The 25753-nt window shown below is 42.6% G+C and overlaps 1 pseudogene across 1 annotated transcript; it reads right to left on the bottom strand.

Annotated features, from left to right (window-relative positions):
- Positions 1–12938: 12938 nt before the first annotated feature.
- On the bottom strand, positions 12939–13193 carry LOC308587452 (metallothionein pseudogene; annotated as a pseudogene). The gene has a single exon. The product of its transcript is annotated as a metallothionein pseudogene (transcript).
- Between the last annotated feature and the right edge of the window lie 12560 nt (positions 13194–25753).

The raw sequence follows: 25753 nt of genomic DNA, 5'->3' as shown, positions 1-25753 counted from the left end.
GATTGTTGATAGGGGCCTTGCAGGCGCCATTGAGTCTGAAATGTGGGGCACAAATATTCAATTAAATAACTCTCGGGATCTGCACTGATTCTCACACTCCTAGAGGGAAGGAGCTGCAGCTCAGTGGTACAATGTCTGTTTTGCATGTGGATGATCCCAGGTTCAATCCCCAGCATCTCCAGGTAGGCCTGGGAAAAGAACTTCCTGTCTAAAATCCCGGAGAATCACTGCCAGTCAATGTGGACAATACAACGTAGACATTGGCTGGCCCAATGGTTTGACCTGGTGTAAGACCGATTCCTATGTACCAGTTCCATGTCTGGAACTATCCCTATTTGTCCTGCCTCAACCTGTGTCCCTGCTGTTTGTTTTCTACTCATTCTTGACCCTCAGTAGTGATATACTTTGGAGATCCTGATTCTCTGGAGGCCTCATCTTACCTTGAAGCACTGTGCCTTGGCTCCCACCACAACAGAGGCTCTTACTTGACAATCCACCTCCTTCCCAAAGGCTAGTAAGTGTTTTCCCAACTTGGGAAAGAGGGGGGCTCTGGGACTCTGTCAGGGTCTCTGCCTGTTTTCCAAAGCCTGGCACCTCGTGTAGCAGGATTTGGGAAGGCAGCAAGAGGGCTGGGGGCAAAATTTGACCTCACACAGGGCATCTCACACCATAGTACCTACGTCTGCCACTGCTCTTCTGGCTCCAGTTCCTTCACCCCCAACAGTTAGTTGACACCCTCCCCTCATTCCACTGAGGCTCTCCTCCTCCCAGGAGGGAAGTGAGGAGGCAGAACTCCGGCTTCTGCATCCAGAGAAGCTGTATCCTAGGAGAGAGAAGCACCCATTTTATCCAGCCTCTGTTCCTTGCCCCCCCCCCCATTGCATGCTTCTCTTCTCCCTCCTCATCCATCTCTGCCTGCGTTGGGACTCATGGCACACTGCTCAAAATAAACTGCCTGATAATATCCACAGAGAATACTGATGTCTGGTTGAATTGGGATGGGTTGGGGACACGGGGCCCACGATGAATCTCCCTGCCCCCCTCCACCAGCCAAAGCATCAATCACCACAGTCACTCAGTCATAAAAATGTCTAGCCTCTATGCTTTGGCAGTCTAAACAAACCCTAATGGAATTTGTTACTCTACACTATATAAGCAGAGCAATTGCTAATTGCTTTCCCCACACGTTCATTAAACATTTAACCAGCATTTCCACATACAAATGGCATATAACAAGGTAGCTTTTGCAAGATCATTTTGTATATAGTTTCCGAAGACGCTAATTGATGTTTAATGGTTTTGTAATTGATCTCTGTCATATCGTACCAAGGGGGGGAGAATGTTAGAACATATTATAGCAAAATGAGAATTGGTACACTTTAATGTAATATTAACAACATAACCAAGATACACATTTACCACAGTGACATAAAACTGAGATAACTTAGAGAGGAAATAGATTGGCAGTCTGGGGAAAAAATATCTAAAACTTTTTTCATTTATTTGTTGAATTGCCAGTAACATTATAGAATGACAGTTATAACCAATGGCTGTGAGAGGTACCAGAAAATTAAACCTCTCAGTGTGGACCATGTGTTCTATTTTAAGTTTCATCCTGATATGAAGCAGTGATACGTTTGATAAGTAAATAATATCCTTGCTGTACTGTCAAGGTGATACAAAATGGCTCTCTGTGGCGGTAGATGGTCCACTCACACTTGAAAGTCATTTCTTGATTCTGTAGTCAACAATTGATGTATGTGGCATGAATGTCAACTGGCTATATGGTTTTGCAACACTAGAGGGAGAAAAGTTTCAGTGTTTCCTGACCTTGGGTTGTGAGGGACTACCATCTAGATTTGAAGCAGTCAAGTCCTGGGTGAGCTAGCTTTTATGTTATTAGTGGTAGCACCTGCTATCAATGCATTGTGAGGATTTCTTTGGAAGCTTTCAGGAAGGCAGAGCAGGTTAAGACCTGGAATTAGGGAATGCTCCCTAATATTAATAGAGGCACATGAATGGCAATCTACTTATTAGGAGTGATGTGTCAGGACATATGTCTTTGGGCCTAGCATCCAAAGAAACCAAAATTTTCATTTTTTTCCTCACAAGCTCAACCCCAAGCAAGCAGGAGGGAGTCCCCTCAAAGAGATAAACATGCCACAAATGATGCTGGACTACAATTCCCATCATCCCTGGCCTCTGTCCATGCAGACTGGGGTTGATAGAAATGGTAGTGCAATAACATCTCAGTGGTGCCACGTTGCTACTTTTGTGCCACATTGTCTATTACCAGGGAACCAATCCCTCTGTGCTCATGACTAAAAAGGGCCAACATTAGAAAGGAATATAGGAAGGTCTTATTCTTGTCTGGTCAGTATAATGACTAGGAGTATCATTAGCCAATCTGGCTAGGAGGAAGAAGCAAGGAAGTCTGAAAGAAGGGCATCACACTTTAGCACAATCTTCCTACTCACTTGATTGTGGCCTTTTGTGTCATTTTTACCTAAAGTATGTCTAGCCTAGCATATTCAGAGACCATCAGAGAGGCTCAGAGGGAAAACTCCACAGGAATCTAATAAGCTTTTTGGCCCTATGTCTGCTAGATAGCTTTGAGGATTCCTATTGGAGCCCCCATCCAGTTAGAAAGGAAACGTGGACCACAGCAACTTTAACAGGGACTACAATTGCCTAGTGGTTGATTGTGAAAACGTCTATTCCCTCAGCAACCCTGCAAAAAGACTTTCTCTGATCTGCAAAGCCTTCAACTTGCTTATTTAAAGATCCCACATTTGTACTAACAAATCCCAACTAAAGAGTCATATAGGTATAAATACTTCTATTTCATATGATATTTGGCCAAAACATAGTTATGCATTTGTGTGGTGAGTGACACCTGTACACCAAACTCCACCTATGTAAAAATCCATGCTGTTTTATTCTGTTTTGAAGGCTTAACAAGAACTTCAGCATCCTTTCCTCTTTCCATTTTTAGTTGTTATCAATGTTCTTTTCAGAGTCTTGTCATCTAAACTACCAGCATTCTTTATTTATCCTCATCAAGCCATCTTCTGAGCCATTTAATGACTAGACTCCCAATATCGAACTGTTCTCTCATTATGTCATCTTCCTCCCTGTGTAAATTATTACTTGGCAATGGCTCTTTTCTCACTCTGTGGCATTTGGTTTCTGAACTAAACTTTCAGAACAAGTCTGGGTCTTTAAGATCAGAAGTCAGATAGAATGTCAAGACAATAAGTCTGCTGAGGATCTGCAATTTTATTGTTTTTCCTCCATTGATTATTTTAAAGGATGCAATCAAAATGAAGACAAATGTGCCTGGGGGAAAAAAGCTGCCTTGAAATTTCATACCTTTTTAAAAAGGTTATTTGAATAGCATGGAAATTGCTTATAGGAAGGACTTTGAACTATGCCACATTGAGGATGGATTCAAAGTTTTTGAATCATGGTTTTTTTTCCATACTGGAACACTTTAGCATTACTGGGTCTTTGCTAAACACAATCATCCATAAGTGGAATTAAAAGAGGGGTTCCACACCATACTTAATATTGCAGGATTTGCTCTTCAGAGGCAAACAATAAGATCATTTACAGATTACCATTTTTTTCTGACAAGATGCCTGGAATGATGGACATTGTGTTGTGCAGACACAACTGAGCAACAGAAAATCGGGGGTGTTCTTAGGCAGAATGTGATGCAGTCTGGAAAAATTGCTTATTTCACTGCAGCAAAGGCCAAGATAATTTGTTTTCTGTATATGTGGTTCTTCCCACAACTTGTGGTGTTCCCAAAACTCACGATTACCTGCTTTGGGGAAATGAATTTGCTCACCATGTAATTAATACTTGGAAGTAATACAGACTGAAGATTATTTGCTAAAAATTGTTCTACAGCTTGGGATGAAATATGACCGTCCTAATGTTAATTTGCACTATGGCTACGTGCACACCATGCATTTAAAGCACTTGACTTACCCCAAGGAATCCTGGGGACTGTAGCTCCTTAAGGATGCTAGGCATTCTAGCTCACTGAAGGGTCAAGCACAGTTCCCAGGTTTCTGTGGGGGAAGCAATATGATTTAAATATACAGTGTGTATGCAGCTGATACTAATTTGGTTTAAAACCTCACTCATCTGAGGGCCAAGTCCTAGACACCAATCATGATGGCTGGTTGCCATCATACAATAACCCTCACTTGTGAGTCTCCTCACATGTAAACAAATACATGGGGGGGGGGTTCTTCCAGGCTCCTGTCTCCTCACATCTAGTGAGTCACCTTTTACCTTTTGCAGCCCTCGTGAGTTTGAGAGGAGAGGAAACTTCTCTACTTGCAGAACCTCTAGGTGCAGTTTTGAACTCAGATTGTGTCATGCAAAGAGACTGAATTGCTAAATATTCATACCTACCCACCCGCACCCCAAGAGAGAAACTGACTGGCCTGTCACCCAGAAATGATATCACAAAGTGGCATCACTAGGCCAGCGTAGACTGGAACCAAATTACATAGCAGTACTAGATAGGTTTTGCTGGAAGAAGACATGGGTGGCATGAGGAGACATGGGAAGGTATTCAGGTAGGTTTTACTCGGAGTGGACACCTCAAAATGAATGGACCTAACTTACTCATGGACAGGCATTTCTACTCTGTGTGAAACTGATTGACTACTACCTCAAAAGACAGAGAGGAGGGCAGAGTGCAGAAGGGAGGAAAGCTGAGAGGGAAGAAATGTCACAAAGTCAAAAAGACTGAGGGCACTTCTAGACTGTCATTGTTTTCAGGTGGGATTCATTGCATCCCAGCAAATTCAGACTACACAATTAAAGCTCTTGCAAAACAAGCCTTCTTCAGAAAAAGACAAGTCCTTTTTGCAATATGGAAAGTGACCAGAATATGCATTGGAATGTGTTGCTTTGACTCAACAATGTGTAACGACCCCACAAATCAGGATTAATATTCATTAAATAGCTGAAATTGTCTAAGCTCTATGCCAGGCTTTCTCAACCTCGGCCCTCCAGATGTTTTTGGCCTACAACTCCCATGATCCCTAGCTAGCAGGACCAGTGGTCAGGGATGATGGGAATTGTAGTCTCGAAACATCTGGAGGGCCGAGGATGAAGAAGCCTGCTCTATGCAAATAAGTCAGGCTGAAAGTGACCACAGAGAGTGAGTAGGGAGAGAAAAGTAGAAGGTCACTTAGGGCTTATCCACACTTAACTTTTGACCCACTCTTTCCAGGCACAGGTCCATGCTTTAAAGCTCTGTGTCTGAGTGCCTCCCTTTTTCCCCCTCTGGAGCTCTTCCAGCAAAAACCCATTCTTTAAAGCTGAATTGGAGCGAATGGCTATTTGGGTTTTCCATGGATTACCATTTGCTCCGATTCAGCTTTAAAGAGTGAATTTTCACAGAGAAGGATACAAAGCCAAAAGGGGGGGCACTCAGACACAGAGCTTCAAAGCATGGACCATGCCTGGAAAGTGCAGAGGAAAGATAAGTGTGGATAAGCCCTTACTTGGTCTATTGAGAACATTAGGTTTCATTTTCAAGTAGGCATGCATAGTATTGGGTACAAATCAGGAACAAGAAGGAAGGTCTGTATTTTTTCTCTTTACCCTTTTAGCAAGTTACTGGTTCAAATTAATTAGCTCTTCTCTGTGAATTCCTAATTTCTAAGGGTCCTTAAAAGATTGTTCTGGCATTTCCCACTGTTAATTGGGTTCTGTTTCAATTGCAAGAAAATAAATATTTGGCCCTCCAGTATGGAAAAAGAAAACACCTGAGATCCTTGTGTGAACAAATTTTCATCCTTCAAAGTCCTTGTCTAAACAGACACAGGAAACAAAGGATCAATAGGAATACCAGACTAGGCAGAATAACAGAAGGACCTTGTTTCTTCCAGTATTTCCAGGTATGCTTATAAATGCCTTTCTTAATGATGGGTTTGTGTCATTTGCGTAGCAGCTGATAATGAATGCCCCTACATTCAGAATAATAGTTGGAGCAGGGAAGATTTTACTCTTCTTAAAAGTTGGTTTCATTTTTCTTAAGATAGAACTGGTTAGATTCTGTTCTAAAAGTTATTACCTTATCTGCTCTGAGTCACTATAGGGAAGGCTTTAAAAAATCCAAATAAATTCATGTAACATTCTGCTAAGACACCACTGGCAATGAACCTGACATTTTCCTTTGTAGGGACAATCATGTAGTTGCTGCATAATAACCATGTCACTTTCCCCCCTTTTCTTTTGCAGCGCATTTTTTTCAAGGTAAAAAGGCATACTGAGCTAGTAGACAATTTCCAGTAAAGGAAAGATTTGTTAGTCTTAATTCAAGCAATTTCATTCTATTGTTGTCTTAGATTTTACAATGTAGATTATTATCTTTCTCTCTCTTTCTTGCATGCTGCTGTCATTTTATTGATTCAGGTCTGTTGAAGCCAATAAGTTTCATCCCATCATTAATAGTTTGGAGTAGCTAGCACCTCTTTTTTCAAGTCAAATCCTGAAGCTGAGACTCCAATACTTTGGCCACCTCATGAGAAGAGAAGACTCCATGGAAAAGACCCTGATGTTGGGAAAGATGGAGGGCACAAGGAAAAGGGGACGACAGAGGACGAGATGGTTGGACAGTGTTCTTGAAGCTACCAGCATGAGTTTGACCAAACTGCGGGAGGCAGAGGGAGACAGGAGTGCCTGGCGTGCTCTGATCCATGGGGTCACGAAGAGTCGGACATGACTAAACGACTAAACAACAACAACAACAATATTTTACTACTTATTAAAACTCCCATGGTTTTTCTTGAAATTCCTTAGTTGTTGCACCAGGAAGAACTTTGCTTTGAATTTCACTTTTGGTTACATTTCAGTGGCAACTCAAGTTGACTTGATGGCTAACTCGCTTTTGTTTAGGGAATTCATTGTTTATAGCCTCACTTGCCCTATTAGTGAAGTGAATGTCATGCATATAAACATGCTATACATACCTGCCAAGTGCCCCAGAAAAAAACTCGGACATCCTGCTTTGTTGTGTGAGATTGTGGTGGCCTTTTTAGGTGCCACACTCTCACCCCCCAAAAACGTGACTCACCCAGGTGTACACCCCAGGAGTTGCACGTCCTGTTTTTTGGGTGTGAAAAAAGTTGAAATGTATGGTTGTATACCAAAATTTGGGACACAGGTGGCACTGTGGCCTAAACCACTGAGCCTAGGGCTTGCCGATCGGAAGGTCGGCGGTTTGAATTCCCGCGATGGGGTGAGCTCCCATTGCTTGGTCCCTGCTCCTGTCAACCTAGCAGTTCGAAAGCACGTCAAAGTGCAAGTAGATAAATAGGTACCGCTCTGGCGGGAAGGTAAACGGCGTTTCCATGTGCTGCTCTGGTTTTGCAAGAAGCGGCTTAGTCATGCTGGCTACTGTCTGCGGACAAAAGTCGGCTCCCTCAGCCAGTAAAGCGAGATGAGCGCCGCAACCCCAGAGTCGTTCACGACTGGACTTAACTGTCAGGGGTCCTTTGCCTTTACCTTTTATACCAAAATTAGCTAGTACCGATCAGGGTCTGGAGCACAGACTCTCTGTAGGATCCTTTAAATATTTTGTGTGTGATTTAAGGTATTGCAAGGAGAGAATTTGGTCATGAAGAATGTGCATCTGAGGGTGTTTGTTCTCTAAGCCCAGTTCCTCCCATAGAAGACCCAGCCAAGTCAATTCCTATGGCTTTCTTTTTCTTTTTGCAGATCCCATATTAAAAAAGGAACAGAAAATAAAAGGAGGGTCTTTAAGTTTCTTCATGTCAGTCATTTGCTCTTCAGCAATCTTCCATAGTAAAATTGTGTCTTGCTGCTGCAGCACTGTAGCACTCATTGGACAGCCTTGTAGTCCCAAATGGTGTACTGTTGCATTTTCCAGATTCATTCAGGAAGATCTTTTGTAAAAGCTGGTCCAAGAGTGATGCAAAACCAAAGAGCCATCATTAATGCTATCGGTGTACCATTCCTGTTTTTATAGGGTTCAGTAAATGTGATCCCTGCTCAATTATTAATGAGCTGTCTCACTGAACTGAAGGAAGAGTGGGGGGGGGAAACAGGACCAGTTTTGCTGCTGAAAACCAGTTGTCTATAGAGTCTGGGCTGGACCTACTTTACATATTGTGCTGTCTACACTGTACAGTGGAACCTTGGGCTACGTACCATCCTCCTTACGAATGCTTCAGGTTACGAGCTCCGCTAATTGGAAAGTAGGTGCTCCTGGTAGCGAACTTTGCTCCAGGATGCGAGCAGAAGTCGTGTGCTGGTGGTGCGGCAGCAGCGGAGGCCCCATTAGTGAAAGAGCGCCTCAGGTTAAGAACGGGTTCAGGTTAAGAACGGACCTCCAGAATGAATTAAGTTCGTAACTGGAGGTATCACTGTATATGCATTTCCATGTAGGGAAAGCAACAATCAGGGGCACTGGTTAAATGCCCCTATTACAACCAAACTGCAATTGATAGGAAACATTGAGTGGACATGCTTCACTTGTTTCATGGTGCTGCTGGTGCTACTTTGATGTCTTCTTGCACCTCTGCAGCACCATGTATCTCTAGGCCCAGGTTGCAGTTTATTTTTAAATCTAGTGTGAATTCATCTGAGAGCTTGAGTTAGAAGACACACAAGTCAAAACATCTCATGATAATTGTTTCCAGAAGCCGCATCAGCAGCTTGATTGACGTATTTCTCATCAATAAGTTGGGCATGTTTACTTCTGTGTACCAAGCATTTTTGCATAAGTGGAAAAGGCACCTTCTCGGGGATGATGAAAAAGTATTTTGGAAATGAGTGAGGTCAGGAATTACAGAAATCATCCAGCCATTACCACCTAAGGCCAACCCTCTTCTGAATTTTGGTTTGGCACCAGGCTCTCCTCCCTTTCTTCCTTTTTTTCAAGTTTACCAAGTTATGATGGGGGAAAGAAGGGGAGGACAAAACAACGGCTGAGAAGACTTTTTAAATCATTCAACTCTGCAATGAAAGCTTCTGAGCATGTTTAGAATCTGTGCTGCTGATGTGATCTCAGGGAAGACCAATTTTCAGCTCATTATTCATAGACCAAAGACTTGTTCATATGTTACACCAAACACATGTACAAACTGTCCGTACGCATGTACACATGTTTGTGTGAAAGCATGTTCACTATTCAGCTCAGATGCTGAGATCTAGCTCCAAGGGCCTTCTGGAAGTTCCCTCACTGCAAGAAGTGAGATTAAGGGAACCAGGCAGAGGGCCTTATTGGTAGTGGCACCCACCTTGTGGAACGCCCTCCCTTCAAATGTCAAGGAAATAATAGGTAACTATACAACCTTTAGAAGACGTCTGAAGGCTGTCCTGTATCAGAAAGTTTTTAATGTTCAATGTTTTGTTATGTTTGTATATATGCTGGAAGCTGCCCAGAGTGGTTGGATTAACCCAGTCAGATGGGCTACAAATAATAAAATTATTTTGGGGGTGATGAGACTTGTTGAATTGTGCAACTGAGCTATTGCGCACACAGGTACATGCACTACATACCCAATGATTATTAGATTTGAATAACTATCGGTGTGTACAGCTCAGCATGGGCACACTGATTTTATGCTAATTGATTTTAACATGGAAGTGGCCATATAAGTGATGTTAGAAGAATTTGCTAAAGTCAGGAGAGGCAAGCTAACCCAAGGATGATGGACAATGGGCAGCTCTTCTATAGTAATTAATAGGATTGTGAAAGCTGCATAAGATGTTTCATAGCGCAATACTCTGCATATCTACTCAGAAGCACCATTGATTTTATTGGGGCTTTCTCCCAAATAAATGGCTAGAGAATTGTAGCCTCCGTCATCTTTTTTTATTTTTCATACCAGGTTAATTAATGAACCTATCTACCAGAGGTTCTTGTAATCCTTTTGCCAGCCTCTCAGAAAAGAAATGTCAAGCACTGCAGCAACTTGATTTTCTGTTCTAACAATTAGAGTATATCACAGGCCACACAACAAGATCAATACCTGTCTGGTAAACTGTTAATAAGTGACAGCAAAAGACTGAACGTCTATAAAGAAATAACTTCTTTAAATGCCATTTTTGAAGAAACCAGAGCCACCATATTTATTTATTTACTTATAATTTACTCAATGTATAATTAAACCATGCATATTTCATCTATCTTGAATCAGATATAATAATAATAATAATAATAATAATAATAATAATAATAATAATAATAATAATAATAATTTATTTATACTCCACCCATCTGGCTGGGTTTCCCCAGCCACTCTGGGTGGCTTCCAACTGAATATTAAAAACAATACAGCATCAGACATTAAAAACTTTCCTGAACAGGGCCACCTTCAGTTGTTTTTTAAAAGTAAAATAGTTGTTTATTGCCTTGACATCTGCTGGGAGGACATTCCACAAGGTGGGTGCCACTACCGAGAAGACCCTCTGCCTGGTTCCCTGTAACCTCACTTCTTGCAGCGAGGGAACCGCCAGAAGGCCCTTGGAGCTAGATCTCCATGTCTGGGCTGGATGATGGGGGTGGAGACGCTCCTTCAGGTATACAGGTATATATTGCAAAGCATTGGCTGCCAGTTTGTTTTCAGGCTCAGTTCAAGGTACTCAGTGTTTAAACCTTTTGGCCTCCCAAATTGGAAATACCATTTCCTCCCCCAAAGTTCATGTCACAGGTTAATATTGTCAGAGTGAGCATCTTTTGGAAGTTCTCTACCCTAGATGGAGGTGGCATCCCGGGAGAGGGCATTCTCTGTAGAAGCCCTTAAGCTGTGGAATTCCCTCTCTGCAAAGGTGTATCTGGCATCTTCATTCTAAAGTTTTCATCAGATGCTGAAGGCACACCTCTTTGCCCTGGCCTTTGACATGTGAGATACAAATTTTAAGACAACACAGATCAGAAATAACTTTGTATGCCCATCTCTACTCTCAAGAAGAATGTGTATACCTATTGCTTTATGAATCTTAGGCACCTGCTGCTGATGCAACCTTTTTGCTTTTGCACATTTTAGAGGTATTACTGTTTGTGTCTATGCCTGTTGCTATTGTTTCAGAATTACTGTTTGCTGAGAGTGGTTTTTATTCCTGCTTATTATTTATGTTGTGTTTTACATTTTTGGTAAAAAGCAGGGAATAAATATTTTAAATAAACAAATAAATATGCACAGGAAACCCATTGCCAACTGTGGCAGATGGAACTCTTTGAGTACATGGGGCACTTTCCCTTGTCATTGCACCATTTGCTACCATATAGCTAGATGGCAGCCCACGTGTTCATTCTTTCTGGATCTGGCCGTACCGCATGCACAGACTGTCCACTTCTGTCTTTGCATCCAAATTTGTTGCATTCCCAATAGTGAGAAAGATGCCCTATGTTTCTTCCACATTCATAGCAGCCAAACCTCTGTCTCAGGAAATGCAGGTGCTCAGTGTCAGCTATGGCACGGGCCAAATGTGTTCATGACCAATGGCTAACATCACACTCCTTTCTTCCACCTGTTCTGTCATAGCGATTTATATAGGAAGGCAAACTCAGGAAATATTCCTGATTGCAAGGTGGGGGCTGGTGGGCACTGAGCATGTATTTTTGGTGTCGGAGACCTGCAGTTTGTCTTTCTCTGCCTTCTGGAGAAATGTGTATACCTCATTTATTTGCCTTTTCAACTTCATTGGCTCTCTTGATTGGCTATTACTAGGCAATAGCCAAATGCTTTTTTTTTTAAGAAGAAAAAAAATGAAAAGAACGGGCTGATCATAGCAATGGTAGCCAAGATTTCCTCTGCATATTTTTACAATTTATTCCTCTTGTTTTACAGCCAGGCTTCTGCTAGCGCTTGGACTGGTTCAATACACTCTACTAAATGTTCATTGTATCTGCCACCTTCTTATCCTATTTCAGTAGAAAGAAATCAATGGGAATTGATTTTGAAATGTCCAGCCTTATCAGGTATTGACTGAGAAGATAGTACTGCGTATGGATTTTAACAAAGCCTAGAATGCTGGAAATGACAACCTAGGACTAAAAGGATGGTTGGACTCTCGCTTGTTTTACAAGTTTATCCCTCTCATTGCCCCTGGCTCTTGGATAGTGCCAATTCCCTCTTGATGGCTCTCCACTAAAGCCGGATTCTAGTGGAATATTACATGGGCTGGAGGAAAAAGCAGTTGCACTTGGAAATACAAACGGTGCCAGCAAATGCTATTTCAGCAATTATCCATGTTTAGCAATTATGCTAATGTTGATTCTCAAAAGGCTGTTATTTGCTCAGCATGTTCTTCATACATTATCTCTGTACCTGTCTAACCCTGTATTTTCACATGCACTATTACAGGTTGTTTGTCAAGTTAAGTGATGTTTTCAGTAGGGAGTGTTGTCAAGGCACTGTTGGTTTTGCAGGATTCCTAGTCCCACCCACCCTACTTTGCAAATCCTACACAGTTTCTGCCATGAACAGAAAATTGCAGAAGCCTTAAAGGGGAGAGGAACAAATCTCACCGTGTTCACAAAAGCTCTTTTTGTTCCCTGAAAGGAGTAGTGAGGGCTTTGGTTTAGAATACAAAGGTGGCCAACTAGCTAGTGGGTTCTTTGATGCCATGTTTAACAGGAAGATGGCTATTCAGAGCCATTCAAATACTAATTTAAGATACTCTGGAAGTTTGTAAACCAAACAGTATCAAATATTTTAAAGAAGTAAGGACAGATAAATAAAATATGTCAGAATATGGAGGAAGAGGGGTAGCCAACATGTTTTTACTGCAACGCCCACCATTCCTTTTTTTCAAGTTTAGAATACTTTTATTTTTCTGAAAACAACATTTTTCTTCCTTTCAACTGCACGAAAGAGCAGTTACAAAATAGGAAAATTGTCTCTTTTCCATTATCATACATAATATTTACACCAAGAAAACTGCATTTTTAGTGGCAGCAGCTGCATTTATCTGATAGCGCCTCTTTGCAGACACAACCCTTGGCACATTTGTTGCATCCAGCTGGGCAACAGGAGGAGGAGCTTTTTTTTGCATGAAGTACATTTCCAATTTTTGCATTTGCAGGAGCCGGCACAGGAACAAGAGCCACCAGTGGTGCAGGCGCAGTCCTGAAGATCCATCGCAGTTGCAGCAGCGATCACAGATAGGAGGATCAATCAAGGCAAGAGGAGATGTGTCAACTCCCACCATTCCTAGCCATCGGCCATACTGTCTGGAACTCCAAAACATCTGGAGGTCACCATGTTGGCTTCCCCTGGACTAAACTCTCCATAGGCTAGAGTCACTTCACCTTGCAGATAGGCAAGAAATCATTTTAGTAGTTCAAAAAAATATATCTCATTGCTGTGACCACCTTTCTCCTTCCTTGCTTGCTTCTGTGATTTGGCTCAGGGGAAGAGAAGTACTCATAGGGATGGAAGGTATCCAATTCTAAATGCTTTTAGCAGAGCACATTGCATGTGTGTAGTGCACACTGGGAAGGGGGATCAGCTTGCTGGAGAGGAATGGGCAGATGGCAATTTGGAATTCTTCACGGAGGTTTGATTTGTTAATGCTAAATCAATTGGGAACAAGGCTTACGTTCTCCATGCTTCCACCACTGAGCAGCATCTTGTCTGCATCCTTGAAGATAGCTTTGTTTCAGATGCTGTTCAGATAAATCAGGATTCTAAGGCTGCCAGTTTGCTGTGAAAGAGCGCACAGTTTAGGAAATATGAAATCCTGCCCATAACCTCCACTACAGGGCTCCTCCTTTAGAATATTTCTTTCATGGATTGGGATGGCTGTCAGCATCGCCCTAGAGCCAGTGCGCTGACTGGACTCATGTACCTCAACCCCGACTGGGCTAGGCGAGCTGGGTAGCACCGCCAGAGACCTCCTTCTCACAGGAAACGGTCACAGTGCTGTGGACTCACAGCTTAGAGCTGAGAGCACCGGATTCACTGTCTCAATGATACAGTCGTTGCGCAGCAGAGTTTTGCAGAGTCTTGCAGAGTATAAACCACTCGGAGAGCAGCTCTGTAAAATATCTTCCTTTTATTCTATAACTACAACTATGATACAAAGCTATATACAGAGCTGTATATTCTAAGCATAAATCAATGCTACACTGAGAGTCTGCAGCTGCTCTTAGCAGCAATCTTATCTCTAGGATCTCTAACACTCTCACTCTCTCCGATACACTGACTGACTGACTCTCTCACACACAGATATGTTGCTGGGCAGAATAAGTAGATAGGCAGGACACGTCTCCTTCTCTCTGTGGAGTCAGCAGAGACCATCAGGAGATGGTCAGGAGATTCTTGGGTATGGGAGGGGTGAAATCTCCTCATCCTCCCCCATTTCATCCGACCATTTCAAGAATCTTTAACATAACTGCAATTTACACATACACTCCAAAAGTTGTTCTCTGCTTACAACCTTGGTTAACATATCTGCAGGTATCTCTCTCCCGGCATATAAAACACTTTTACAATACCATTGAATAAGCAGCTTCTAGAAAAATCTTCATACACATTTCTCTTTCTCACATGCAAATTGACATCTCTAATTAGGCAGATTTGAACAAACCATTTTCAGAACTCAAATACACGCTTTCCTTCAAATATCAAGTAAGGAAATAAATGCAGCGTTTTGTGCTATTACTCTCAGCACACTTCATGCCTGGTTTAAAAACCCCACCAGAGTTGCTCGTGACCGCAGTCTTTGCAAACTCTTCAGAAAACCTTTTCGGTGGTACACCCTTGGTTGTTCTCTCGGACCTGCGCAGAACTCTTTGATCCTCTTGTTCTGGTGCTTCCTCCTCTTTGGGAGAATGGGGAGCTAAAGTATATGAAGCTGCTAAGTCTGAGTCAGCATCAGACTCACCTGAGGCTTTTGGGCTCTGATAATCTGTGCCATCATCTGGAACTACATTGGCATCAGGATTATCGCCACCAACACTTGCCTCCCTCTTAACTTTCTTTGCCCCTTTTGCACCACCATCACAAATGGGATGGCACTGAAAAACGCCAACTCTGTCCCATTGTGGATTGTCATCAATACTCCTGGTCAGCCTTATGGTTTTCGTGTCTGTGATCAGGACACGATAAGACCCTTTCTCATATCCTAGGAAAATACCATGTTCTCCACACTTGCTCAGTTTGTCACCCTGCGAGGTGTGCACCCAAACCTCCGAACCAAAAATTTTAAAATGCTTTACACATGGCTTTCTTCCATGAAGCATCTCATATGGGGTGCAATTTACACTAGACTGGTACCTCCTGTTATACACGTGACAGAAAAACGAAAGAGCTTCAGCCCAAAAGGGATTGGGCAGCCCCGAATCATGTAACAGCGTTCTGATTCCTTGCTGCAGGGTCTGGTTTACTCTCTCACATAAACCATTCTGCCAGGGTGATCTGGGCGTGGCGGTCCTATGCTCAATGCCCTGTTCAGAAAGAAAACTCTCAAACTCTTCTGAACAAAACTCTCCACCCTTGTCTGTGAAAAGAAAACGTACATTCCATTATGTACATTTCTGAGCCATTTACAAAACTGGCGAAACTTGGTAAAGGCTTCAGACTTTTTCTGCAGCATATAGACCCAAACATATTTCGAATAGGAGTCTATCAGAACCATGAAAAACCTTGAATTGCCTCTAGAGAGCGCTAGAGGCCCCACTAAGTCTGCATGAATGACTTCATATGGTTTCTTGGCCTCTCTCCCAGACTCTGTACCTTTGGGAGCTTGCCTTGCCTTACTCTCAGCACAAGAAACACATTTCATGTGGTAGGGACATTCTTTCAACCTCATACCCTGAACCATATCAGGCATTTTTGCCACAGCCTGGAAATTCAAATGAGCATAAATACGGTGGTAATAATGAATACATTGGTCATGCAACTTCTCATTCTCATCTACAGATAAATTGCAACACTCTTTCTCAGTTGCTTCTGCAGTGCCTGTACCTGAAACAAAAGGCAATTGGTACAATCCATTTACACATTTTGCATACAGAATGAGCTTGCCATCTCTAAGAATTTCACAGCGAGATTTAGCAAACACCACCTTAAACCCTTGACGATCAAGCTGGGAAACACTCAACAAATTGTCCTGAATATCAGGCGCATACAGGACATTCTTAATAGTTGCATTCAGGCTCTTTAAGAACACAGTTCCCTGAGCCACACTCGTGAGAACTGTCCCATCTGCTTGATGAATTTCTTTCTCTTGCTTCTCAAGCTGAACAAAGAGATTCTTATCTTTGGCCATGTGGTTTGAACAGCCAGAGTCGACCACGAAGAAACTCCGCCCACGTTGACTGGAACAGCGAGAGATCAAGGCCTTTGAAGTAGCAGGTGCTTGGGGATTTCTTCCTCCTCCCCCTCTGCCTCTGAAGTTTCCCTTCTTCTTTGAAGACTTCTTGCACTGGAAACTCAAATGGCCTTGTGCTCCACATGAAAAGCACCGCTTCAATTCCAAAGCTTTAACAGCAGCAGTTTCACTTTCACTTTCCCCTGCTGAAGACTCAGGCACATTTTCAAGCACATTTTTAACAGCACAGTTTTCCCGGCTTTCTCTAACAGCCTGTCTGCGATCCCACTCATTCAGAAGCACACTAGACACATAATCTTCTGTTAGCCGGTCAGAAGGCATTGTGGATATCTGGGCAGCCACTCCATCATAAGACTCATCTTGGCTATTGATCATTAGCATTGCAAACACAGCCTCTGAAATAGCCAGGTCTCGCTGAACAAGGTCCTGTCTGAGACGCTTTAATTGAGATAGATGGCTAGGCAAATCACCACCTTTCTCCAACTGCAGCCTGCACAGCTTCTTAAAGAAAATCACACTGGAACCAGCATTCTGCCTGAGATGCATATCTCTCAACTTATGCCAAACAGCTTGTGCAGTCTCTTGACCCTCTAAGTTCACCAGCAAGTGGTCTGAAACACTCAAAATAATTGTCCCTCGGGCTTTCATATCTGCAGCATGCCATTCAGCCCAATCATCATCATCCTTATCTGGAGGGTCATCTTCTATCGTGTGAAATAGCTTTTCCCTCTGTAAAAGCGCTTTCATCTTTACTTGCCAAACTGCATAGTTTTCAGGCGTGAGGAGAGGAAAGGACAGAGCCATCTGGCCAGAATGTGCACAGGCCATGTCTGCTATTACTTAGAGCAAGACACTTCCCTCGTGCAACACAGATAAAGCCTTGACTCCTTCAGCTACTCTCTCTCCCACTCAGAGCGCAATTAACAGGCAAACAGGGATGCTATCTTCTTCCTTTGGCAGTCAGCAACATACCTCCATAAATCAAGCAGCAGCAACAGCAACAGCGGCAGATTGAACACTCTGCTCCAAAACAGCTCTGCTTCTGGGCCCCACAAATCAGTCCAGCATGCAGCGTCCGTTCCACCGCCCGGCAATCAGCAACAGAAACCTGGGACGCCTGGGACGCCTGGGACAATGTCAGGTCAGACGACTGGAACAACGACTGGGCCCATAACCGATGTCAGCATCGCCCTAGAGCCAGTGCGCCGACTGGACTCATGTACCTCAACCCCGACTGGGCTAGGCGAGCTGGGTAGCACCGCCAGAGACCTCCTTCTCACAGGAAACGGTCACAGTGCTGTGGACTCACAGCTTAGAGCTGAGAGCACCGGATTCACTGTCTCAATGATACAGTCGTTGCGCAGCAGAGTTTTGCAGAGTCTTGCAGAGTATAAACCACTCGGAGAGCAGCTCTGTAAAATATCTTCCTTTTATTCTATAACTACAACTATGATACAAAGCTATATACAGAGCTGTATATTCTAAGCATAAATCAATGCTACACTGAGAGTCTGCAGCTGCTCTTAGCAGCAATCTTATCTCTAGGATCTCTAACACTCTCACTCTCTCCGATACACTGACTGACTGACTCTCTCTCACACACACAGATATGTTGCTGGGCAGAATAAGTAGATAGGCAGGACACGCCTCCTTCTCTCTGTGGAGTCAGCAGAGACCATCAGGAGATGGTCAGGAGATTCTTGGGTATGGGAGGGGTGAAATCTCCTCAATGGCCGAATATGACAACTGTGGCTTCTCTCTGTGTCTCAGTTTTTTAAAAAAATCTTCAGTGTGATTCACCACATTTAGGTATCACTTTGGTTTTTTTGGGTTTTTTTTAAAGGTCCTCGTGAAAGTTCATCAGCATTTCGGTATGCAAGTCTGCCTAATAGACACATTTTTGCAAAGTAATTCTCCTTAATAGATGTTATTTTCAACAATATCTGCATTTCTACACACTCTTCACCCTTGTATATACATTTTTGTGCACACTATTTGCACTGCACTGAAAAATTCAGAGAAATCAAAGAATAGCTGTGTTTTGGATTGCATACTGTTTCAGAAGTTGCAGATTAGGTAAGTCCCCATTTAAATGTGAACACGATCAGACTTCAACCCCAACCCTACCTACCTATAGGTGGTTCATCTTGCTAGATCCCCATATCCAGCCCCCAGGGCAGTGTGGACTGTTTCCCCTATAGAACAGAGATTTCAAGAATAATGCTGAAGAGGCATGCCCCAATGGCATATTTGGAGTGAAAGAGACTGGATTCATGCACCCCCTCTTTTTTCCATTCCTCCCAACAGAATATTGTGACTGCATGCATATGCACTACTGAGCATCTAGGTCTATGGAACGGGTCCAAATCTTTCAGCTGTGACATGCTATTTACTATGCGCACTGTCTGGGCAATTCATCTTTAGCATAGGTAATTCATTCCCTCTGGCCGCTATACTTTGCCTTCAAAATTCAGTCAGAACTCAGCTCCACATTACATTCTTTAATCTTAAAATATTCAGCTTTACCTACAAGCACAGAGCATAATGCACAACATTAAATTTAGCTGGGCATTTCAGGCAATATCAGATGATGCCATTCCACTGGTGGAATGACCTTTGAACTGGCAGAGGAAATCGTTAACACAGGCAGAGGGGAGGCATTTCCCCCCAAGTTCCCATCCCCATGGAATCCCCCTGTGTACACCCCACAACAAAGTGCAGGACCCACCAGACGAGTGTGTAATATTGCTTGTGAGGTGTAGGGAGCAACACCAGAAAAGGGAGTTGTCAGAAAAAGAAAACACACACACACAAACACACACACACACCTTCTTCCATTTTAACAGATACCTCCACTGGATTAAAAGCTTTTGCATGTTCAGACCCAGAAACCTCGCCCCTAAATAAATTCACACTTGACTCAAATTTGGTTTTTGGTTTTAGGCAGAATTTAGGTCACAGCTTTATTGATTACAGAAAGTGAATGGTTGCATAGGCTGGGGTTCAACTAGCTGCCTGCCATGCAGGTACTGTAGTGCTGACCCAGGGTTCCAGCATAGGTCAGCCAAGGGTGAACACCTGGATAAGCAGAAAGCCGGGAACAGGCTATCTCCACCACCCAAATGTCCCCCTGGACTGAGGCACGGGCACAACCCCCTCTCAGGGGTTGACCAAACCATCGAGTCCCTGGATTCCTTTAACGGAATACCCTTCCCATAGGGATGGCGAGACCGTTCTCCCATCCCTATCACCTGAACCAGAGCCTATCCGCAACCTTACAAGTTGTGAAGATTTGCTACGTGGCAGGCGAAACCCAAATGGCAACAGCCAATCAGCCAAGTGGGGAAAATTCCTGCCGTGCCCCTGTCCCAACGACAGGTGACACATGAAGGCATAGCAAGGTCAAGCACAAAGCCCTAAAAGTAGGGAGAGGTGTGTGTGGGGGGGTGTTCTGAATGCACGCGCCGAAAGAGGAAGCTCTGGGTCATGTGCATGGGTATAAATAGGTCCCTTGAAGCGTTTGGACTGTGTCCCATTGGCCAGATTGCACCCAGCTACGAGGGACCTACCAATCAGGTGTTGTGGCTGACCAATCGTACACACCCACAACACAGGGTGTCGGTGTCTAGGTCTCACCACAATACGTGCCCTCTTTAAGGGAGGACCCGATTTCCCAGAGAAGAGCATTGGATATCAGCCTTTGCTTGGAAATACTGGTAAATAAGTAACTAAAACTTTCTCACAACTGCATAAAATTATAAAGAATGCTAGCAATTTTCATTGTAACTTTTGCCATTAGCAGAAAGTAAATGTGCTTCCCTTCTGTTTATGGTGTACTATAAAACTTTAAAAAAAGAAAAGAAAATCAACGCATTAAACAACTTTTTCATATATATATATAAAACCAACCTACAGTGACAATAAAGATGAAAGTAAACTAAGTTCTAAAAGCAGGAAGGCTGCATGTAGGGTGACACGAATATAGGATACAACTAGTGTGAGGGCTATCTATCTCAATAACTCATGCCAGAAGTGAGAGATTAAAGCCTATCCAGGAAAATCAAATATTTTGGCCATAGAATGCTGTGATATTGCTACGAGAACCTTCACAAAGAAGTATTCATCTTCAAACGCTAAAGCCAAGCAAAGTCCGATGTGGACTGATTTGGCAACTCTTGGCTTTGAGGGGAGTAACTAAGCTCTAATTGTGTCCTCCTTTAAATGGCTACATTAAATGGCTCCTATTGAAAGGTGGCTCTTTCCACCCATGTCACGTCCTTTAATGGACAAACTGTTCTTTATTGAAGTTGGCTTTTCCTTTTCTCATTGGAACGGCTGCATCAAAGCTCTTTTCTAATATGCTGTCCCATTTCCGAGCAGCTTAGTGTTTGGCACTTATTTCTTGCTGTTGCCTTTTGCAAGTTCCTCATCAATTAAAGTTTTGGAGATATTTTTCTTTTAAATCAAGACAGAGCCATGATATTTAACTAAACAATGATGAAAGTGTCAGTAAAAGCACATTAAGGAATGGTGCTAAAGGCATTTTCAACTGTGACTATAAGGACTGCACTGAATGTTCTCCTATTGAAAGTATTCCTTTAGTCTTGGTCTCTTTCATTTTTTTTTTAAAAAAGATATTTATTAAATTTTCACAAATTATAAAATCAAACACAATACAAACAAACACACAAAGACAAACAAGTATCATTTCAAATCCTTATTCTCTTAAAACTTACTTCACCGACCTCCTCATACCTCCCCTTTCTGCATTCCAATTTCAAATATTAGTTCAGCAAATCCTCACCCTTAATTTAATCTAATTGTAATCCTTTCTTTTCCTTTAACCTAATCTTTACAGCTGTAATCCGCTTACTTCTATAGCCGCAACATTTTAACACTCATTAATTTTACAATGTCTCTTAAGATAGATCTTAAATTTCTTCCAATCTTCTTCCGCCGTCTCTTTTCCCTGATCTCGGATTCTGCCAGTCATTTCAGCCAGTCCCATGTAATCTATCACCTTCATCTGCCATTCTTCCAGAGTGGGTAAATCTTGTGTCTTCCAATACTTTGTGATGAGTATTCTTGCTGCTCATTATTTCTCCTCTCTGTTATGGATTAGCATCATTCCTCCACTTCTCATTATTGCATCTTCTTCCTGATAGGCATCATGGCTCATCCCAGACAATTCTTTTAATGGATGCCTGGTTATATATTGTACCTTCTGTATGTTCATTTCTTGTTTTGTAATTTGCTGTAAGACTTTCACTAAACTAAGAAATTGGGAATCACAAGTGAACAGGGTGATGTCATGATTTGGGATGTCACAGAATTCCAACAGAAAAGAATAAGTGTGCAAAAAAAAATCTGTTCATGTATTTGCTCATTGTCAGGAATGGATCGTGAAAATGGAGGTTGCATTTGTTGCCAGTAGATTCACCCCCACCGCCACCCTCACAGATATGCAATTAATAGCATTAATGAAGCTTGATTAGCTGTTTATTTTAACATGGTTACTAATCTTGCATTTGCATTCTGTAGACTATAATGGCAGAGAAAAGATAAATACAATTTACATATTCTTCAACTCCTCCTGTCATGATGAGGTGATGATGGTTGTTGATTGTACCCTTTGCTATATTCTAACTTCTTGTTGTGCGTGCTATGATGCTCCACGCATTTACTTGGATATAAACTCCACTGAAACCGACTTCTGAGTAAATATGTGCACCACACCTTTTGAGAACCACTGCCTTAACTGGATGTAAACCCCATTGAATTCTATAGCATTTATTTCTGAGTAGAGAAGGCTTACAAATTATACATTTGTACTCCCCCCCAAAAAACACCTGTGAGAAATTTGCTCAGTCCTCGCCCCCCGTCATCTGTAGCTGTGTCAAACATCATTAGCCCCCTGAAGGCATGAGGCGCAACTGAAATTAGTCAATATCTGCTCCTTCTTGTCTTTTGTGTATAGGATTGAGGCTGCAATCCTTAACTCCTTACCTGAAAGTAAACCCAATTGAATTCAACGGGTCTCGCCTCTGAGTAGACATATTTATGCTTGCAGCCTGTGCTACTACCATTCTCCTTCAACTGTCCAAGTGTGCTGGGCATCTTGATGGGTCATTAGCTACTTCATTTACTTCAAAAATGCAATTCTAAAACACAGAAGAAGCAGGAAACACTTTAACATGAAATCAGGTGACGATAACAACAAAAAGCATGTACCGTTCTGAGCATAGGGAAACATGAGTTGAATAATGGTGTGTTTTGCAGAAACTGAACTGCAGCACAAAGGAATCAGCTCTTCATCAGGCAAATGCATGACAGAATGGACATTGCTAACTTCATCCCCAGTGCATAGAAAAATAACCACATAGGACCTCCCTACATGACTTCTGTGCATGCATTTCGCTGGATTCCAAACAGTTCAGATTCTATATGCAGACATTTGTATACACATAAGCTCTGAGATCAGAGATAAGCGTCATCCCACTATTTTCTTCATTCTTAATGTGACAGAGGTAGCATATTAATAGAATTACAGTGTTTGACTTGCAAAGGTTTCATGTTGAGCTGCTGCTAGGGTCTCTGAGCTGTTTTCTTTTTTTGCAAGTGGCTTCCGGCTGATCCATATGGTGGATGATTTGTGGCCTGTTCTTGCATGAGGCCTAAGTATCCTATCATTAGGTTTGTAAAATAATGTTTGCTATGTTGTGTTTCAGCTCTGGGTGCTTTCCTTTGCCTTCCTGCTACCTGAATTAGCATCCCTGCTGCCATTCAGCAGGAAATGTGGGGCTTGTGTAAAGAGGGAAAGATGACTCCAGTGCTATATGTGTGAGGATTAGAGTTTGCTGTTAATAGCTTTGAGCTCAAAGCAGCTTGAGAATGGAGGGGGAGATCTGATTCAAAGAAGAAAAATGATAATTCGGGCCTGGAGGGAATTGGGGAGAGCCTTGGCCAAATTGGAAATTACCTTTTGGTGCTCTTACGCTGTAATCCCTGCAACTCCAATTATAGCAGAAAGATAAACTGTTTGACGGTGTCTTACAACACCCTGCCTTGTACACGACTTAATCCATCCAATAAGTCTTAATGAAATCATTATTCTTATGACGTCTAATTATAGTTTCTTGGGCCTCTAAGCACAGTGGAGTATAAAGGATGGTATTGAATTCACTTCTAAATGGGGAATAAAAGAGCAGACTGAAGCTCAGCTCCTACAATGCTTTTGAGGCGCTTTCTGCGTCGTTGCATTTAATTCAGCAGGAAGATTTGATGCGAAGCACATATCAGGGGTTGGCGATAGGGAGCTGGCTTGGGTTATGAGGCAAAGTCGATCGCAACATTGGGCTGGAGCTATTTCAGCTCTTACAGATGACAGGCTGTGCATGTTTTTTTTCTCCATGGCCTTCCTAATCAATTATCAATCATCCAAGACAGAGATGATTAGTAACTTCACACTGGCTGGGAGAGGCATCCAATAAAACTTCATTTGGAAAAAGAAATAAAAAGAAAAAAGAAATAAAGAGTTTCATTTTCCATTGCACAGGTCTATGATTGCAAGAGAACTAGCCACATGCCATTGTTAACACTCCTGGGGAGTTGGAGCATATTTGGCTTATTCCCATTTGCTACTTTCAGTGGCCAAAGATGCAAAGTATGAAGACTCAAGTAGAGTACCTGCTAACACCCACCCACCCATTGCTGGGTTGGCCATACCAGGAATATCAGTAGACACAGCCCCTATGCGCGCTCTCTCTCTCTCTCTCTCTCTCTCTCTCCTGATGTCAGGATGCTGTCAGCGGCTCCCAGCTGGTTGCCTAGGAAAGCATAAAGACAAGGAAAAGTTTCTTGCAGTCCTTTTTTATTTCAATCTTTATAGAGCGAGGCTGTAGAACCCAGCCTCTTGGATAATGGTATTGTCCTGAATGACTCTCCACCCCCCGTCTCTCCCACTTCCTCATTCCTCATTCTCAACGTCTCTTCTATGGGTGCTGCTACATGCCCTTTGTCTTTGAGCTCTTTGCTCTCCTACTTTTAAGGCTCACCAGGCTCTGGGAGATAGAGGATCTGGAATGCTTTCTAATAACAACGTGTCAGCTGGGTGTTGTTCTGGCTCTCCCATGATTTCCTATGACTTCCCAGCTTTCCCCCTCCTCTGCCTCTGAGCTGCGACCTCCCTCAAACCCCTGTTGTAAATCTATACTGTCTTCCTCTTCCTCCTCCCTGGAGGTGTCAGGATGGGGAGGCAGTTTCCACCATTCCTCCTCTGCCCAGTCTCTGACACCTGGTGTTCACAAGGTCTAGCAGCCTTGTATGCATGCTTGAATATGAACGTGAGGCTGCACAAAAATGGCACAGTTTGGATTTTCACTGGTCTTGTAAAGAGTGTTCCTTAAGACCATAAGAAGAGCCCACTGGATCAGGCCAGTGGCCCATTTAGCCCATAAGCCAAGCAAATGCCCATGGGAAGGCCACCACCAGAACTTCAGCTCAACAGCACTCTCCTCTCCTGCAATTTCCAACAACTGATATTCAGAGTGAAGCTGCCTTTGACAATGGATATTTGTTTATTTGTTTGTTTAATAGCTTAAACATGTATAATTCATACTTTCATAAAATATATTAGGGTATTATACAAAATATAATTAAATCAGAAAAACTATCTATAAACATGAAATTAAAAATATCAATTAAACATCAGTAGTTATTGGTTGGTTTAAATGACAATTTGTTTTGCTGATTCGTACAACTATGATGACTAATGTCACATCTCTAAGATATTTCATATTTATATTATATTAGAATCACAGAGATGGAAGGGGCCTTCAAAGGCTTCGAGTCCAACTCCCTGCCACTGTTGGAAAATCTACTACTACAGCAACTATTTATTGTAATAGATTTTTTAAAGCGTCCAAAATGCCATATGGAGTTGAAACAGGTGTCTTGATGAAGCAAATTGTCTGGACTTGTTTCATTTTGACTTCTGGCTTCAGTTTGGCTCCCAAATAGCTTTGGTCCTCCTGATCAATGACCAATAGGAGATGGGGAAAGAGTTTACAGACTTTCTTTTCAAGGAAAGATGAAGGGGAGTCTATTGATGAGCTTACTGGAGTGACTGATCAAGGAGAAGTGGGGCTGCTCACTGGACAGCCAGATATTGGTGCTTGCAGGATCCCAACATTCAGCCACCCTAAAAGATGTCTGTAAATCCAGAACCTGAGTTCAGTGTCTCACCTTACCTCTTGGAAAGGGATGCAATGAAGCCGGTGCTGCAAGCACTTGATACGGGGAAGGATTGCACCCTTGAAAACAGTTGATAAGGGACAAAGTTCAGGATCTATCAAGGATTCTTGAAGGAACCCGCTTTTCTGGGAACTCAGGTCCCCCCCTACACAAACCAGTGGAG

Source organism: Podarcis bocagei, assembly GCF_964188305.1.
Source record: "Podarcis bocagei genome assembly, chromosome: 5".
NCBI classification, from domain to species: domain Eukaryota; kingdom Metazoa; phylum Chordata; class Lepidosauria; order Squamata; family Lacertidae; genus Podarcis; species Podarcis bocagei.
The sequence above is the reverse complement of the archived record's forward strand: the minus strand, read 5'-3'. Positions and strand labels throughout refer to the sequence as shown.